Source organism: Neovison vison, chromosome X, assembly GCF_020171115.1.
Source record: "Neovison vison isolate M4711 chromosome X, ASM_NN_V1, whole genome shotgun sequence".
In the NCBI taxonomy this organism is placed as follows: domain Eukaryota; kingdom Metazoa; phylum Chordata; class Mammalia; order Carnivora; family Mustelidae; genus Neogale; species Neogale vison.
The window spans coordinates 99,172,247-99,179,425 of record NC_058105.1 but is presented as its reverse complement, the minus strand read 5'-3'; the positions used below and the strand labels follow the sequence as shown (position 1 = coordinate 99,179,425).

Genomic DNA, 7,179 nt, shown 5'->3' with positions numbered 1-7,179 from the left:
CTTGTTGGAAGTCCAAAATGAGGGATATGGAGTCAATGCAGGTCTTTTTGTAAATTAACTTGACCTTCAAGAAAAGTTCAGGAGGAACTTTCTTTATTCTCCCTGCCCTTTTAAAAAAGAACAAAAATAAAAACAAACAAATAAAACATTTCCTCCTCTCTCTAAATACCAAAGAAGTATTTCTAAGGAGTTCCAACTTTGAAAAAGCCACCTGGGTCCTTTTGCTCTGTCTTCTCCTGTATACAGGGCCATCTATGTCTTTGTCTTCATGATCCTTTTTTTTTTTCTTTTCAAGTTTATTTATTTATTCAAGTAATCTCTGCTTGGGGGTTTAGCTCATGACCCTGAGATCAAGAGTCAGGCTCTTCTGTCTGAGCCAGGTAGGCCCCTGTCTTCATGACCCTTGAATTCACTGTTTCTTAAGGAGTTTTTAATGTGCTGTCTTTTCTTCTGTCTCCTGAAGGGACCTAGTGAGTCATTAGATGCCCTCTGTCTCTTTCTGCCCAGTTGACTGTATTTCCCAAGTCTAAATTTGCATATATGGTTTGACAATTACAAGCCACATTTAGGCCCACTCTCAAGTCCCTTGTTTCAAGTATGTAGATAAATGTTCTATGAATAAGGCTTTCCAGTTACTTTGATGAAAAGTGCAAAAACAGATGGCAAGTAAGATACATTTGGAGCAGACTGTCACAAGCCTATGAGGAGGAAGATCAAGTGGAAATAACATATGTTTATAAACTCTAAAGACTATATACATATACAACATTATTTTAGGGGAAAAATCAGTGATCAGGTCACCTCTACAATAGATTCTTGGACGTATGTACCTTCTCCAAGCTTTAGTTTGCTCATCTGAGAATAACAGTACATCCCAAAGGATGTATGGGATCCCACATATATGGAGGATTGCTGAAATTACATGAGCCAATAGGTAGAGGTTTACCTTTTGCTGTGTAGAACTGACCATTATTAAAGATTTAATAAACTTAGCTATTGTTATTATTTTTAAGAAGTAGTACTCTCTAGGAGATACCATCCCATGCTCAGATGTATGACAAGATAGCCCTCTCAGGCCTACAGTTCCACATTACATGACTTTTTGACCTGCATTATTGCCTGCAATTTAATGAGCACAGGAAAACAACAGAAGAGACCAGAGACACGTCACAGCTCAGGCCCTGGGTCTGCTTTGTGCCATATTCTGAAGGAGAACTCCATCCTTTCATCCTAAGACACAGGCATTCTGCCCTCTCCCAGCCACACAGTGATGATATCAGAATGGCACAGAGGCTTCCAGTGACAGCAGTCTCCCTCCTAGTTCCATGGGTCAAGAATGCTTTCCAAGTGGACAAAAGATTGGCATCAAGCTGAAGTTAATCAAAATAGTAAGACTTTGCAGGATGGGTGGAAAACGAAATAGACCTAAGTAAATAACTGATCATGAAAACTAGCAAGGAAGATTTAGATGTCAGTCCAATTTTTTGCATGATGTAAATAATATCAATCCTTAGCATTTTGGCAGGAAATAATATAGGTAATATCACATAATTTGTCAGTTCTATCCAGCAGCAATAGAGTAAATGGAACTCTGTGACTGGTGTGGATAAGAAGAAGCCATATATACATTTATTGGCACATAGAACCTACATATACTTAATTCTTCTTTATCAACGGGTTGAATAACAAGTTGGTAAATTAACTGCAGTAAATAATAATAATAGACTATAAATTCCTTGAACAAATCTATCACTATAAATTAGCAAACAATGCGTACAGAAGACATAGTTTGGAATTACAAAACAAAAAGTTAATATCAAAATGGCTCACACTGTTGACCAACTCCTGAACACCAGGTGCTGTGCAAAAGTGCTTTTCATGCATTGTTGGATCTAATCCTTGAAACATAGAGCATATTATCACGTTTTTGTTTGTTTGTTTGTTTGTTTTAAGATTTTATGTATTTATTTGACAGAGAGAGATCACAAGTAGGCAGAGAGGCAAGCAGAGAGAGAGGGGGAAGCAGGCTCCCTGCCAAGCAGAGAGCCCGATGTGGGGCTCGATCCCAGGACCCTGAGATCATGACCTGAGCCGAAGGCAGAGGCTTTAACCCACTGAGCCACTCAGGTACCCCTATTGTCACGTTTTGTAGTTGTTGACACTGAGGTTCTTTATAGAATTTTTTTCTTTCTCTTCACATAACTTGCCACAAATCATAACTATATATTTGTTTGCTTGATACCAAATTTTTGGTTAATACCAAAAATTATAATTGCAATGTAAATGAAGCTTTTCTTGTGAGAGGTAGCTGGTTGGTGAGGTAGGAGAGGCAGCACAAGAATCTGCATCAAGTTTGATTCAAGCTCAGAGCAACTGTAGCCTGGGCTCTACCTTCCAGAGACTGAGGACTGTCTACCCCTCCTGGCTGCCTGAGTGCTGGCTCTGGATACAGACTATACTGGAGTTTAATGGCCTTTCCCTGGGGAGGGGAAAAGTTGAGCTTCCTCTTCAGCAGCCATTATTCTAATGCATTTAAGTCAAAGAAGAACATCCCTGAAGGAGTTCATTAGCGCGAACACTTAAAACATGCAGAAGCACTCTGGGAAGTGGGACTACTACAAGAGCAGTCATGTTGCCAGAGGAAGAAGAATTCAGTCAACAGATGACAGTTAGCAATGTAGATTTCTTCAACCAGGTTAGAACTCTGCACTGAAGCAAGCTGTCTGGTCATGTCTGCAGGTCCAAGATCTGAATATCATTGGGAAGATGCTATTAATATTAAGGCCCAGCCAAAGGTTCTGTTCCAAAATATATTGACTATTTGATGGTTTGAGTTCAGGGTTAACTTGACCATGAAATCCTTTTTCCTTTTAAGATTGGTGTTCCATTTTTCCAAAACTTTGTATCTGTGGTAAAGACTATTCTAAAGCATTTGTTCAAGGTTTATATCCATATTTCTTGCGAACACTTTGATTCTGTGATGCAGCTGCAAGGAAAGACCTGCCACAACCCATCCTTTAAGTATTTTTGTTTGTTTCAAAGTTCAGTTTCATTGATAGGTGAAAGTTGGCACCACTAGTGAAATTCACTAAAAGATTTCTGTAACATGTTGTTGCCCTCTTGCTTCATCTACTGCAAGAGATACCTTATTGCCAGTCTGTGAAAGACTTGAGTTATAGGTCGAAATGTGTCCTCTCCAAAAATTATATGTTGAAGTCCTAAGTACTAATACCTCAGAATGTGATTTGGAAATACTGCTCTTGCAAATGTAATCAAGAAGAGGTCATTAAGGTGGACCCTAATCCAGTATGTCTGGTGTCATAAAAAGAAAATGTACACACAGGAAGAGTGCCATGTGAACATGAAGGCCAGGATCAGGTTGGTGTGTCTATAAGTCATAAAGAGACCTAGAATGGATCCTTTCCTCACAGTTCTTAGAAGGAACCAACCCTGCCAACGCCTTGATTTTGAACTTCTAGACTCCATCATTGTGAGATAAAATATTTCTGCTTTTCTGAGCCATTTAGTTTGTTGTCCTCTGTTACCCTGGCAGCCCTAGCAAACTAATATAGCTGGTAATACAAACACCAGGATACAAAAACCCCATTATCTTTGTTTACTGATAAAATTATTTCAAGGGTAGATTGGCTTTAAAGCAAGAACTTAAGAGCATAAGTAACTTTAACGTACTCTAAGACCTGTTATTTTCACAAAGTCACACTTCATTGTAATATGTGGTGACCAAACTGCACTTTATTAGTTTAGCCATTGTTTCTTTGCTGAAGAAACTGAGTCTATTTCTGATGACAACATAATAGATAATGGGAATTTCTGCCAATAATTTATTAGCAAGTTTCCAAACCAAATTTCTTAGCAACACAATCACATAATCAGATAAGTTTCATTTTACTTCAATTTAGAAACTTTTTTAAAAATATATATATTTTTAAAGATTTTATTTATTTATTTGACAGAGAGAGATCACAAGTAGGCAGAGAGGCAGGCAGAGAGGGAGATAGAGGGAAGCAGGCTCCCTGCTGAGCAGAGAGCCCGATGTGGGACTTGATCCCAGGACCCTGAGATCATGACCTGAGCCGAAGGCAGTGGCTTAACCCACTGAGCCACCCAGGCGCCCCAATTTAGAAACTTTAAAGACATTTTTAGTTGTTCTTAATATTTAGAACATTTGTATCATTTTTGTATTCTATTTTCAAGTTGGTATGGCAGTGCTTTTATTGATTAAAATTTTTCTGTGTCTGTCTGTCTGTGGATCAATTGATCTATCTATCTAAAAAAAAAACCCCACGGCTGCTATTTTAACTACAAATGGCATATGTGGTATAGGAACAACCAAGTTTTCTTTCCCTGAAATTCCTTTTTATCTTTTAATCTTCATTTGACATTTATCAGCATATAAATCTATCTAAATTGTTAGGAGACTGTATGTGTATATAGCAGAAATAATATCTTTAAAGGCTTCTACAGATAATCTGAAGTTTTTTTAACTTTATGTATTTTTTTTAATCATCTCTGTACCCAACATGGGGCTCCAACTCAGACCCCAAGATCAGGAGTTGCACGCTCTTCTGACTGAGCCAGACAGGTATCCATAAAGATTTTTATTTTGAAATGCATCATTCAAGGTAATTTTAACATATGAAGATTTTGGTTAAAAAATATGTATTACAAAATATTATCACAAACATAGTTCTCAAAGCCACTATTTTTATTCATGTTGTAGCATGGGAGTCTGCCAACTTTATCCCAATAAAAATAAGTTAAAGGAAACCACAGTGAAAGCCATGAAAAGTATACAGAATTTACAGAATGACTAGACATATAGTATGCTACCTATTATTTAATGTATATATTTATAAAATAGGAATGAGTACAATATCTTCCTTCATGTTGCTGATATTAAAAGACCAGATTGAGCCCTCATAGAGGTTTTCTTCAGTTTGACTCTTTTTGTATCAATACTCAAATTTATTTCATTTCTCTTGGCATAAAAAGGATCATCCCCTTTAATAAAAAACTTTTTTTTTCATTTGGTTCCTAAGACTTAGTAAACTCCATCTGACTGTTTAGAATATATTAAGGCACAACACATATACTGAAAGATTTTCCAGGCAGAAGAAGCTTTAAATCCACCTAAATTCTGTATTTCAGAGCTGTGATTTCTTATTGTCACTTGCTGACTTTCTTGATGGCTTTGAAGAAGTTTAGATTTGACAGTATTTTTGTTACTTATTTTTCTTATTCCACTGCACTAAAAAGAAAATCATTGTTCGAAAAAATCTCTTTTTAATAACTCAGTTTTAATAGATTTTTTTAAAGATATTTTATTTATTTATTTGACAGAGAGAAATCACAAGTAGATGGAAAGGCAGGCAGAGAGTGAGAGAGGGAAGCAGGGATTTTACATAAGGGATTTTAAAGAAAAAAACTCATCTAATTAAGACTGAAAGCATATATCATTATTTGTCGATTTAAAGAGTGGAATATTCACTTGTGAAAAAAGAAAAGACCAGCATGAAACATTTCACAATTAATCTTTAAGCTAATCTGAAGTTATGTGTCAGACATTCTATAGGGTTACATTGAGCATTTATAAAAAATGCTGGTTTCTAGTTACTGCCTAGAAGGTTACTGGGGCGCCAGGGTGGCAGGGTTAGTTAGTTAACTAACTCTTGGTTTGGGCTCAGGTTGTGATCTCAGGGTCATGATCTCAGGGTCCTGACATTGAGCCCTGTGATAAGCCCATGTCAATCCCTGCATCAGGCTCTGCACTCCGTGTGGAGTCTGCTTGGGTTTCTCGCTCCCTCTCCCTCTGCCCCTCCTGCCTGTGCTCTGCCTCTTTCTCTGTCTCTCTCTCTCTAAAATAAAACAAACAGGGTCGTCTGGGTGACTCAGTGGGTTAAAGCCTCTGCCTTCAGCTCAGGTCATGATTCCAGGGTCCTGGGATCAAACCCCACATCAGGCTCTCTGCTCAGCAGGGAGCTTGCTTCCCTTCCTCTCTCTCTGCCTACTTGTGATCTCTGTCTTTCAAATAAATAAATAAAATCTTTTTAAAAAATAAAATAAAACAAACAAACAAATAAATCTTTTTTTAAAATTCCAGTTAACATACAGTGTTACATTAGTACCTGCCAACTTTATTTTTTTAAAAGATTTTTGTTTATTTATTTTAGAGAGAAAGAGAGCAAGTACAAGCAGGGAAAGGGACAGAGGGAGAAGTAGACACCCTGCTCAGCAGGGAGCTGGATGTGAGACTCTCTCCCAGGACCCTGTGATCATGAACTGAGCCGAAGGCAGACACTTAACCGACTGAGCCACCCAGGCACTCCAGTGCCTCTCAACTTTAAATTAAACCTTTTTTTTTTTAATTCCAGAAGGAATTAGCTTACATTATTCAACTAGGTTTCATTTTCATATTCGTTTCTAGTATTTTTATTTTCTCAAATGGGTCCTCACTTTTCTCTATTCATTTTCAGCAACAGAAATTCTCCCTTTCCTCGTAACTAGGCTTTAGACCAAATATCATCATACCCCAAAGACAGATGACTAATTAGACACAAATCACAAGTTTGTTGGTAACTTGAGACACATAATGGCCTTTATTATTTGTAATAAATACTTCATCACCAGGTACACCTAAACATTAATGTTAACATTACTTATTTACATAGAAGGCCAGGGAGTCAAGGGGAGGAAGAAAACTGGAAGGGGACTTGGCTCAAGAGCCAAATTTGATGAGTGAGAAGGAATCTGTCTGTCATGGGCAACTTGTTCCACAACTCACCCTCCACTTTCCTCTCCAAATCAGAAGTCCTCAGTTCTCAGTGTCTATGATCTTTGCTCCTTGTACCTGATCACAGTCAAGGGGTGGAGGGTTCTTGCTCCCTTGTGCAGTCAATCACAATTAAAAAAAAAAATTGGACAATGACATTATCAAAGTTTGTAGGTTTTTTTTGTTTTTTAGTTTTTGTTTTTGTTTTTGACAAAGAGAAAGAGATCACAAGTAGACAGAGAGGCAGGCAGAGGTGGGGGTTGAGGCGGGGAGCAGGCCCCCTGCCTGGCAGAGAGCCCCAAAGGGGGCTTGATCCCATGACCCTGAGATCCCGACCTGAGCCGAAGGCAGGGGCTTAACCCACTGGGCCACCCAGGCCCCCCTATCAT

General features: G+C 38.1%; 1 pseudogene; it reads left to right on the top strand.

Annotated features, from left to right (window-relative positions):
- The first annotated feature begins 2,468 nt into the window (after nucleotides 1-2,468).
- On the top strand, nucleotides 2,469-3,105 carry LOC122896668 (annotated as a pseudogene).
- Nucleotides 3,106-7,179: the final 4,074 nt, after the last annotated feature.